The following is a 12,504-nucleotide window of genomic DNA, read 5'->3' as shown; positions in this document are numbered from 1 at the left end:
TTCCTTCTAGAGGCTTCCGGGGAAAACCCCCTTTCCTTGTCTTTTTTAGGGTCTAGTGGCTGCCTGGCCTCCCAGCCTTGCACCTGTCCCCCCCATTACTCCCCCTCTTCCTTCCATGGTCACATCTCCTGCTATTGCTTCTGACCTGTTTGCCTCCCTCTTATGAGGGCCCTTGTGATCACATGGGGCCCACCTGGGTAACCCAAGACAATCGTTCCATCCCAAGAGCTCTCAATCACACCAGCAAAGAGCCCTTTGCCACATGAGGTGACATATTCACAGGCTCTGGATATCTTTGGGGACGATTATTCTATCACAGTCCTTGAGAGATTTCAATCAGCAGAGCCCCACCTACCAACCAGCCCTAGACATGTAGTATGAGCAAATGATAAACATTTATGGCATCCACTCACTAAGATTTAGGGGCTCATCTGTTAGGGGTGCACAGTTTAGCCCGCATTTACATTTAGTTTCATTTCTGTCTCTGTTTATATGTTGCAAAGTTTAAAAATAACAGTATTAAATATAGCCATTTTCTACATAAAGCACTTTTAAGTAGTATACCCATAAATAATCAATCTATGGGCAAACCAAGGAGCTTTTTGTTGTTGTTCCTGAACAAAAGTAACTTTGGATCTGCAAACTAGACCTAAAAATAAATATTGCACATATTCAAGACCCTAATAAAAATTTTTCTGAATCTGAAAAATCTTCACAGATTCCCTTTGGCCCAAAAAACTAACCAGTTAGCAATGTGGATTTACTTAGATGTGGAATCAGATGAAAGTGAGGGAGAAAACAACTCACTGGAAGATGATTAAACTTAGTTTTGTGTTTCCTTGAAGTTGGGGGAAAGGGATCTGACCATTGAAATGAAAACACTGAGTTTCCAAATGCAATCCTTTTCTTAATTTCTGTAATTACGTCAGAGGTCATGAAAAGTAGAGTAACTAATATCTGACAATGCTGAAATGCAGAGTCCGAGGTGGACCACAACCCACACGTCTTCTTCGTAAGTCGGGTGGACATGTGGATACGTCAATCTCTGTCCGAAGCAGTGTTTTGCCCCTCTAATCGGTAAGTCTTCAGTATATACGTCTAATAGTGTACTCACCGAAGTGTAATGAGCATTACAATACCTACAGACACAAAAAGAACGTACAGTGAAATAAATAACACTTCTAAATGCCCTGCTAATCATGATGGTATCATACTACATTCATTAATGTTTTAGGACACAACATGCCTTAAGGAAAGGCTCGTTGTTAGGGCACCTGGGTGGCTCAGTCGGTTAAGCGTCTGCCTTCAGCTCAGGTCATGATCCCAGGGTCCTGGGATCAGCACCACATCGGGTTCCCTGCTAAGTGGGGAGTCTGCTTTTCCCTCTTCCTCTGCCCCCCTCCCTACTTCTGCTCTCTCGCCCTCTCTCAAATAAATAAATAATCTCTTTAAAAAATAGAAGAAACTTTTTTAAAATTTAAAGAAAAGAGGAGAGGCTCCTTGTAAATGATAGCAGGTGTGAATCCAATTGTAAACTTGGTAATTTCGAATATTTTTGCCCAGCTTTTTTGTCAGAACTAATTTGGCTCATGTTATTTTTACCTTTTAATGTGGATAGCGAAGAGTTTGTTTTAGGAGTGAAAGTGTCTGTTTTGTCATTTTTATTGTTTGTTTGCATTTGTGTTACTGTTTTCACTTCGGTCCATGGTTTCCTTGCAGGAAATCTTTTCCGTCATTTGTCTATTTTATGAGAGTTATTTTAATTAAAACCAGTGACTATTATTGAAAAATGTTTGTGCTCATAGACCTGGGCAGGCATAAACTGTAATACGTCACACTGTACTGAAAACAAATGCAAGAATGAGGAAACCACCTTCCACCCTCCTGTGTTCTGGAACTCCCAGGGTCTCCTCAGAGTGACTCCACATGATACAACCAGGACACAATAGCATCCAACGTTTGGATAAAGTAAGGTTGCCCGTGTCAATCCAAGTACTTAGTATTCTAGCACTTCTGGAATGCATGTGCCATACTCTGTAGAACTCTAATACAATCCCCTCTTATTGATGGGGATATGACCCAAGACCCCAGTGGATGCCTGAAGCCATAGGTTGGACTGAACCCCATATTTACTATGCTTTTTTCCTATACATACAATCAAGCTTAACTTATAAATTAGGCGCAATAAGAGATTAACAGTAACTAATAATAAAATAGAACAAATGTTAACAATATACCGTCATCAAAAGTTATGCGAACAAGTTCTCTCTTTCTCAAAATATCTTGTGGGGGACTTACCCTTCTTCTTGAGGTGAGATGATAAAACGCCTCTGTGATGAGATGAAGTGAGGTGAATGACGCAGGCATTGGGACATGGCGTTTGGCGACTACTGACCTTCTGACCATGCGTCAGAAGGAGGCTCGTCGGCTTCCGGTCTGCAGTTGACTGTGGGTAACTGAAACCACAAAAAGCAAAAACCGCAGATAAGGGGGGCATACTGTATAAATAACAGAAATGCAAGTTTTTAAAAAGGCTTTTGCAAGAGCGATGAATTCAGGTCCTTGACAGAAGATCTATAATCTATTCAATTAACATTGCTCTCATATAACAAATGACAAAAACCTGAAGCCCAGAGAGGCTGGCTGACTTTGTCTTGATCCTACAGATGGCTCTTGGCAATTAGCACCAGACACCACATCCTATGCGCCTCAGGCCAATATGATTCCCATTACACCACAAGGTTATGAATGGGTAAATTTAGCCATTTGGTGACTGAATTAAGTCCTGCTGGTCTCCCTTCAGCATAGGGCTATATGATGAGGTAGAAACACTCAACGCCAAAGCAAGGAGAAGAAGGCAGATGGTCCAGCTCTGGAGATGGGAGATTTTTAGCTCTTTGCAAGATATGAACGGGGATAGTTTGTCTTTCCACAGTGTCTCTCGTCCCCAGTAACTGTTTGTCTCACTGACACAGTCTTTAGTTTGATTGATTGATTGATTGACTGACTGATTAAGATCCTCTTGAAAAGAGCTTTTTTGTGTCTCCCCTTCCAGAGAGTCAAGGACATTATATTCAATGTCACATTGATTATATTGATATATATTGATCATATTCAAGGACAACCATCCAGAAAAGTGGCTGGTGTAGTAATATATGAGGAATGATGCAATGTCCCTGGAAATGTAATAAGATGAAGATAATTCTGTTTCTCTCCTGTATCAGTAAATTTCAACCAGGGAAGCAAGACCACTATGAGTCTTGTAGGATAGATTAGTATTATGGTGTTAGACCTTACACAATTTGGGGAGGAGCTGAGGAAGAAAAGTTTCCAAAAGTACCAGAGGAAAATCCTACCCAGCCCTGGTGGACAAGTCAGAGCTCGATGATGCTGGGTGAAACCAACGGCTGGAGAGGAACTACAAAGAAGCTGGTGTAGAAGCATCTGGAAGGTTGTCGGCTCTTTGATGCTTCCACTTCTGTGAGCTCACAGCAGAGCATCTCACGGTAGGTCTGGAGTCACCGCTGGTCAGTAGGGCCAGGAGTCGGGAAGAAGAGCTGGATTCAGAGTGGGAAGAGCATGAACAAAATGGAACCCACTGGGACCCCTGCGGCCATTCCCGGCTGCTTCTACTGACTTCCAAAATCGCTGCTGCTTCGTTTCTGCCTCTCAAATATCCTACATATGTCTCTTGCGGCAACCATAACTCTGAAGCATCCAGGATATTCTTGTACCCGGGTATCTGGACAGGGCAGTTCCAATTTAGCTAAGTCGACACTGTACAAAGCCACCATAGCTCCTCTCAGGGACAAACACCGTGTGCCCGAAAGTGACACTTTGATAAGCTGCTTGGGGTAGAGGGCAAGACACCCAAGGCTCTGGCCCCAGTTACGATCCACGATAAATATGCTGCCTTCTGAGGATGTGAGGCTATCTGCATGGCTTTGTGTGTGGAATATTCCAGTTTGGAGCCAGACCTGAATCATGGGGGGGAGGAAGCAAGGTGCCCCCTATGGCACTTCTTTGCTGTCTTTGCCTGTGGCAGGGTTCAGCTTCCCTAGGACGAAACCTGGAACAATTTATAGAATATAGGTTTGGAGAGAAACCTACAATCACTATTAAAAATTTACATGTAAATGCTCTTGCTCGTTGGGCCAGCAATCCCCCTGCTGAGAATTTTGCTCTCCCCACTTACGAACCATGTGAACTTGTACATACTTACAGATGTGCAAAATTCTGTTACTGGTGAATTCCTTGCCGCCTAAGCAAAAATGAGAAACAACCCTAGCATTTATCTAGGGGGACCTAGTTAAATAAAATGTGGCACATCTACAGGACAGAATTCTATGAAGCTAGGGAAAAAAAGAATAAGAAAATTTTCTATGGTAGGGGTGCCTGGGTGGCTCAGTCGGTTAAATGTCTGACTTCAGCTCAGGTGATGATCTCACGGTCCTGGGATGGAGCCCTGGTCAGGCTCTCTGCCCAGTGGGGAGTCTGCTTGTCCCTCTGCTCTCTACCACCTCCCTGGCTCATGCTTTCTCTCTCTCTCTAATAAATAAATAAAATGTTTAAAAAAAGAGAGAGAGAGAGAGTTTGTGTGTTTTCTTTGCTAATGTAGAAATACCTCTGGGATAGGTAGGGGGGAAAAATGAAGAAGAAAAAAAAGAGACAGATGCAGAACAATGTTTATAGTCTCCCGACTTTTGTGTAAGACAAAAAGGAAAATAACTCTACACATTTGGATTTGCTCATATGTTCAAGTCATGGAAAGGACCCAAGAAACTAACAGAAGTGGTTGCCTATGGGGGTGGGGGTGGGGTGGCAGGAACGTGGTAGACGAGGACAGGGATGGGAACCAGAGTTCTCCGTGTACACCTTTGTCTATAGTTTTGATTTTTAAGTCATCTTAGTGTTTCATATATTCAAAAAATAAATGAATGAAAAAATTAAATTCAGGTTGCCTTCAAAGAAAGAAGAAAAAGAATTTGAGGAAGCATCAAATTACTAGCCTGCCTGGAAAAGCCGATATCTAGGTCAGACCCTGTCTCCGCTTCGCCCAACCACTTGTCTCAATGTGGGGGACAAAGTCTGTCACATGGGTCACAGTCCAGAGCCTCCCGTGGGGCAGCCCATACCAGCTGAGGCCACGCTGCTGCATAGTTCCTTCATTCTCTCTCTTCTGCTTTCCTCTCCTCCTCTTTTCAAATTTATGAACCCCATTTTGCTGATGGGGTAACTGAGGCACAGAGAGGTGAAGGACTTTCCCAAAAGTCACACAGCTTGCAATGATTTGATTCCAAACATTGGGCCACTACACTGAATTACTGTACTGATTTATTTATTTACATTATTTACTTAACTATTTTGGTTATTGTGTACCTCCTCCCACTAAAATACAAGCTCCTTGAGAATATGGATTTTTGTTCTGTTCAGTCCACTGCTGTATCCCCTAGGACCTACAGAAGTCCGGGACTATACTAGGTCCTCAAATATTTATTAAATTATATAGCTCCTGTGACTTCAAGCCCTTCTTTCTGGATTTAAGGGGAAAACAAGATTTTTTAAGATTTTACTTATTTATTTGAGACAGAGCTAGAGAGAGAGAACACAAGGCATGAGAAGAGGCAGAGGGAGAAGCAGACTCCCCAGGTGAGCAGGGAGCCTGACTTCGGGCTCCACCCCAGGACCCTGGGATCATGACCTGCGCCGAAAGCAAGAGTTGGATGTCTAACGGACTGAGCCACCCTGGCACCCCCGGGAAAACAAATTGTAATAAGGGTAGATTGGTTATGCAGCTTTCACCCAGCAAATAAGAACCTCTTCCTTCCCATCTTGACTCTGTTCTGCAGTAAGCGGGATGCAATATATTTAAGGCACACGGTGATTGTTTTCAATATTCGGCTTCCGATTTAGAACCGAGAGTGTCACACAGCTGTGTAATTGCTCACTAAGATAATAATCTGGCATTCTGGATGCCGGAATTTGCAGTGATGCTGTCAAGGCCTTCCCAGAGACAATCGAGGCTGGGAAAAGACCTTAGATGAATCTAGTGGAAAGTGCATGGAAGTTCATGGCCAACATCATGTGTTATTACAATCTAGTACTGCTTGTTGTGACTTCAGGGGGCCCCCAAAATAGCACCTCATCTAATCTCTGAACTGCTTGAGGGGAAATAGACAACAAAAAGAAAAAGACAGAAGGAAACCAAGACATCATGTTTACGGCTAAGAAAGCTGACACTGCAAAATGTGTGGCTTGGATTTAAGAGAGAAATGTTTTCTTAATACTAAACCCCAGAACTAGGCAAACTCACCCATGGATGACTACAGACCTCCCCAGGCAGGGCCTTGGCTTTAAACTTATGCCGTGAAGGGCCATCTGGGTGGCTCAGTCAGTTAAGCATCTGCCCTAGGATCAAGCCCCACATCAGGTTCCCCGTTCAGTTGGGAGTCAGATTCTCCCTCTGTTCCTCCACAACCCACCCCCTCCTCCAACTCATGAGCTCTCTCTCTCTCTGAAACAAATAAAATCTTTAAAAAAACAACAACAACAAAAAACAAAACCTATAGTGTGAAGGAACAGAGCAGGATACACATTCTTTGTAGGTCCACCAGCTCTGTAGGTCCACCAGCTCCAAAGGGAAGGGTTGGCTACTCTATCCAGATGTGGGTACCTGATGTGGGAAACAAAGGCAAATGAAAAATGAAATGTACTTACTACTTACAGCCCACTGACAAGTCCTTAAAACAGGCAGAGTGACATTCCTCTAGGAACTCAGCTGCCTCGATGTTAATAATTTGTTAAGGGTGAAAAGCAATCAGCCCAACCCCCGAAGACCCTGTGTCTACTTCCGCATAAAAATTCCTTTGGAAACTTCCTTTATCTCTACCCCCCCCAGCAAGATATATGTTGGCAATCATCCCCCAAGACACACCAAGATACATCTGAAGGATCTCATGACCAAGGTTGTATTAGACAGTAATAAACAACCTTTCCCCAACAATAGCTAGCCCCCTCAAGGTACTGGTGGAAACGTTGCTTCCAATATTCCTTAGAGATTTTTGCTATCCTTAATCCCCTCCCAACCTGAGAATATATAACGGGCCACTCCTCATGACCCAGTGCAGCTCCTTCTGCCCATGGGTCCTGTCTTGGTGCTTTCATAAAGCCACCTTTTTGCACCAAAGATGTCTCAAGAATTTTTTCGTGGTTGTTGGTTCCAAACCCCAACATCTTTCCTACATCAAACCCACTAGCTACTCAAGTCACCGCATCTCCCCAAGGAAAGAGTGGGTGATAGTGCAGAGATGGGAAGAGCATCACATGGTGGATACCCCCTCCAATGGGAGGAAGCGTTAAGAGTGGGGATGACATTTAACTTCAATAGCAGTGTCCCGGGCGCCATTGGACTGCTCTCAAAAGAACCTCAATTACATTTCCGCCCTATGAATTTGGTGTTACAGAATACGCAGTAATCTCCTACAGCTACCATGTTGTCTTGTAGTTATCACAGCTAAAACTGGATTGAAATCTTAGAATTTTCCAGTCAAAATCGAAACTTCAAAGTTAAGCCAGTCTACTGCTCTCCTTTTTGCAGATCATGAGACTGAGGCTCAGAGACGTGGGTGGGATATGTTGTCCTATCACAGAAATGCAGGTCACCCAGACCCAGAACTGGAAGCCTTGTTCTTTTTTTTTTTTTTTTTTTTTTTTAAATCTCAAGCCACAGCCTTTATCTATCCAATGGCCTGTTTTTCTGCTTGTCATCAAATTGTCCCTCATGTCAAAAAAGAGAAGGAAAGGAAAACCTACCCCAATAATGAGAAACAAAAATATAATATACATGTAATATACATGTCTATGTTACAGCCAAGACTATGCAGTGGGGCTAAGAAATGTTCCTGGAGAACACAGAAGTGGTTTTTCTAAATGATAGGAGATGAGGGCCTTGCCAACTCTCACTGTACCTTTTGTGATTTGATACTCCCCACTGAAATCTTTTATCTCTCCAAGTCTGTGGTACTATAGTTAGCTAAGTCTCTCTGTTCAGGGAGACTTAGCTTTCTACTGCCATAAAATTCAAGAGAACTAGACAGATTTTTATGGGAACATAAGCTCAGTATCCTAATGACGTCTGTTTTAAATTATTTATGCACAGCTCAAACCTCCTAGGCATTGTTATAAAAAAAAATCCTACATTATTATGAATCATATGAGCTCATTCTCAATGAATGGTAAAAGAAATGAGTGTTATCTTCAGAAACCTGAAGGAGAGGGACATCTTATTTCAAGATTCTTTCACTTCCTACAATGCAATGTATACGTAGGGATAGCTAGAAATAGGGCCCAATATAAAGATCATAAACCATCATGTTTGAAAATAGAAATAAAGAATATATTCAACATTATAATTATATAGTATAATAATAGCAATGATTTTTTTATTCTGTATATCCATAATTACTGCAGAAGTCATCCAATTTATTGGTTTATTCCCATGCTTACTATAAAAAGCTAATGGCATATTTTAAATTACAGAACGTTTAGGTGGGTACAGAAACTTTCTATGGGGCTCCTGGGTGGCTCAGTTGGTTACGCTCCAACCCTTGGTTTTGGTTCAGGTCATGATCTCAGGGTCATGAGATGGAGCCCCACGTGGGGGCCCTGAACTCAGTGGGGAGTCTGCTGGGAGTCTTCCTCTCCCTCTGCCCCAACCCCTGGGCTCACATTCTGTCTCTCTCTCAAATAAATAAATAAGTCTTAAAAATAAAATAAAGGGGTGCCTGGGTGGCTCAGTGAGTTAAAGCCTCTGCCTTCGGCTCAGGTCATGATCCCAGGGTCCTGGGATTGAGCCCTGCATCAGGCTCTCTGCTCAGCAGGGAGCCTGCTTCCCTTCCTCTCTCTCTGCCTGCCTCTCTGCCTACTTGTGATCTCTGTCAAATAAAGAAATAAAATCTTTTAAAAAAATAAATAAAATAGGGGCGCCTGGGTGGCTCAGTGGGTTAAGCCGCTGCCTTCGGCTCGGGTCATGATCTCAGGGTCCTGGGATCGAGTCCCATATCGGGCTCTCTGCTCAGCAGGAAGCCTGCTTCCCTCCCTCTCTCTCTTTGCCTGCCTCTCTGCTTACTTGTGATCTCTCTCTGTCAAATAAATAAATAAATAAATCTTTAAAAAAATAAATAAATAAATAAATAAAATAAAATAAAAATAAATAACATTCCTGATCAAAAACGACTTGCCCACATGCTTCTGTGTGCTTGCTTCGGGCTCCCCAAGTAGGTCAGGTCATTACAGGGATGGTTATACGCTGCAGCACGAGGGCAATGTGGTTGCTAAGGGAGTGAAACCCTTACCTGACAAAGTACAGGCTCTCCCAGCAAATTCAGGTCACTGTATTGTGGAAATGCACTGTGATGTCTTTTTTTATTGGACTGTATGGCAATTGTCACAATCAGATATCTTTAACAGAGAGAACTAGTCCACGGGCCTGGCAATCCTGAATTGTAAAGCTATTGCTCATTGCCTAGAAAGAGAAAAAAATGCTTTTAGACCTCACCACTGTCGGGTGGGATAGGTTGGGATATTTCTCAGTGTAGTGTAAAGAGGACCTCAAGAGAGGGGTCCCCAGGAATATGGATCTCCCATGGCGACTAACAACCAGAAAACCCTAGAAGCTGCACTGGCTTATGCCAACCCAGCATCTTCTAGGGTCATTCTCCTCAATAACAATAACAATAACAATAGTTAACACTTATTTAGCAATTACTTTGTGCCAGGAACTGTTTTAATGGGCTTATATATATCTAACTCATTTAACGTCACAATTTACTCTATGCAGTAAGTTTACTAATATTACACCTAATTTACAATTGGGGAAACGGAGGCACGATGAGAAGTGCCTTGGCCAAGATCATAGTTATTAGATGGCAAAACATGCTCCAGATTCCTTGTACTTCCCTTCCCAGGTAGAGAAACTGTTTTAATGTGTTACCCCTTATTGGTACACACGTATACAGGCCCGTATGTACTGTCCCTTTACCCGAGTATTTTAGCAAAGCAGATCTTCAAGTTAATTGGTCAAGTAATAAAGATCTAATGTGAGAGCTTCCAAATCAGTTCAGTTCTTCCAGATTTCATCCTTTTACACTCATATTACTATTTTTTAAAGATTGACTTATTTTTTTGAGAGGAGGAGGTGGGGGAGGGGCAGCGGAAAAGAGAAACTAAGAAACCTATCTAACACAGGGCTTCATCTCATGACCCTGAGATAGTGACCTGAGCCAAAACCAAAAGTCAGACACTTAACCGAGGGCACCATCCAGGCATCCACACTCATATTTTTTATGCTGACGTATTCTACTTGAAAAAAAAACAGTGTTTTTTTTTAAAGGAGTTTGCTTTAAATTGCAGATATCATGATGTTTCACCCCAAATACTGCAGTATGCAACTCAAAAAAATGAGCACATCCTACAAAACCAAAAGAAATACTCATCATGCTTAACATATCACGATACTAATCATCTTAATGAGTTTTAATATCATTTATGACCCAGGCCATATTCCAATTTCCATAATTGTTCCCCAAATAGATTTCATCATGGTTCAAAACTGTTCACATTAGGCTCTAATCCAGGACCACATGTCCCATTGGTGTTTGAGTCCCTCAATTTCTTTTCCTCTGTAACAACCTCTGTCTTTGTGAATGACAATTTGCTGAGAGTTTAGAATGGACCCGTAGAATGTTTCACCTTTGAGATTTGCCTGAAAGCTCTGTCATAGTGTTTAGCTTGTTCCTACTTTTTCCATTTACTATCTGCATTTTAGATACTCTTCTGATACTTAGAAGGGCAAAAAAATATATCAAGTCCGCAGACTTCTAGAAAGAAGTTTCTGAAGACTGAGACGGGGAATGAGCAGAAACAAATGACTAAAGAAACATTTTTGGGTTCTTTCTGGACTTAGTTCATTTGAGTGATACGTGGATGAATGACCACAAGTAATTGAGAGTAGAAAAAAGAGCAGCCTCAACAACTTTCGTTCGGAGTAAGGACGAGGCACTGTAGGCACAAGGCAACTTTGTGACATGGACGCCAACAGGCACAGTAGGATTTGGGGTTTTTGCCTAACAGGCTTTACCACATTAGGTGGGGTTTGGTGATACAAGTTCTGATTGGAGACTCCAATCTTTCCTGAGTCAAAGTGTAAAAGAGCCAGGTTTAGTTGCTTAGGCAACCAATAATGTGAGACGTGATGAGTCATAAATTCAACTTGTTGTTAACTTGCAGTCATGAAAGTCTTTTGAAGCTTTGTTCCAAGACAACTCATTTGAATGCACTTTAAATGCTCAGGAAATGGCCCTGAAAAACATTTATTCAAGGCAGGTAAACAAAAGCTGTTTCTATGGTATTATTAAAATAGACTGGATACATTTCCAGATACTTCCCGCCTCCCTCTACTCACCAAATAGTCTGTCCGCCTGCTTTTTCCAGGACCATGGACATGTCGCAGGTGTTCACCAGGGTGCGAAAACAAGCCACGATTCTTTGCGTCTCAGATAAAGTTACATTTGTTCACTCAGGAAATTCAAGTTCGTGAATTGTGGGAAGGTGGGGAGGAGGGAACTCTTCTCCCTAGGGTCAGGAGAAAGACCGTCCCTGCCTTCAGGGATCTTTATATCTTATAATAGAGGCAAAGAAAGAGGTTATTAAAATATAGCACACAGGAGGGAGCCCTGCACTAGAAGCTAGGAAGGATTTTTCTGAAGGAAGTGGTTCTGAACGCTGAAATGACACTCCCTACCTGTGTACCAGGCACTGTTCCAAGCAAGTATTTTGTAGCTATCGATATGCAGTGAGCCTAAGATCAGAGCCCAGGCAGTCTGGCTCCAAAATCCACACCCTAAATCCTTAGACTCTACAGAGAGACCAGAAGGGTCTGCGTCCGCTTGCCACAGCAAAAAGTGTAGGTGCTTGAGGGTGGGGTAAGGTGGACACAGTGTAAAGGCTCCCTGGGAGGCATCAGGAACGGTTGAGCTAGAGCTCAGCTCCCTGACACGACCCAGCTGAGGCTCCAGCAGCTCTCCCAGGGTACTGACCTGGGAAGGGGACTCCCAGGATACTGACCCTTGTTTCCCTTATGCTATGGAAAGTGATCGGGTGAGGGCAGCTGACTCGGGTAATGAAAGGATTCTAGAAAATTCCTCTCAAAAGTAAATCTTTGCTGACAACGCCAGATGCTGGCAAAGTATAAGGCAACAGGAACTCTCATTCATTGCTGGTGGGAATGCAAAATGGTACAGTCACTCTGGACACAGTTTGGACAAAGCTAAACATACTCTTTAAAAAAGGGGGGGGGGCGCCTGGGTGGCTCAGTGGGTTAAAGTCTCTGCCTTCGGCTCAGGTCATGATCCCAGGGTCCTGGGATCGAGTCCCACATCGGGCTCTCTGCTCAGCAGGGAGCCTGCTTCCTCCTCTCTCTCTGCCTGCCTCTCTGCCTACTTGTGA

At 42.9% G+C, this 12,504-nt stretch overlaps 1 long non-coding RNA gene across 1 annotated transcript; it reads right to left on the bottom strand.

The window, feature by feature from the left end:
- Positions 1-889: 889 nt before the first annotated feature.
- LOC308338778 lies at positions 890-9,435 on the bottom strand. The gene is made up of 5 exons (XR_013966433.1): positions 9,354-9,435; positions 6,564-6,673; positions 3,357-3,557; positions 2,299-2,456; positions 890-1,139 (listed from the first exon to the last, which is right to left on the bottom strand). It is a non-coding gene; the product is annotated as an uncharacterized lncRNA (long non-coding RNA).
- Between the last annotated feature and the right edge of the window lie 3,069 nt (positions 9,436-12,504).

This window comes from Martes martes (assembly GCF_963455335.1).
Source record: "Martes martes genome assembly, chromosome: 2".
Classification (NCBI taxonomy): domain Eukaryota; kingdom Metazoa; phylum Chordata; class Mammalia; order Carnivora; family Mustelidae; genus Martes; species Martes martes.
This window is presented reverse-complemented; position numbering and strand designations above follow the sequence as displayed.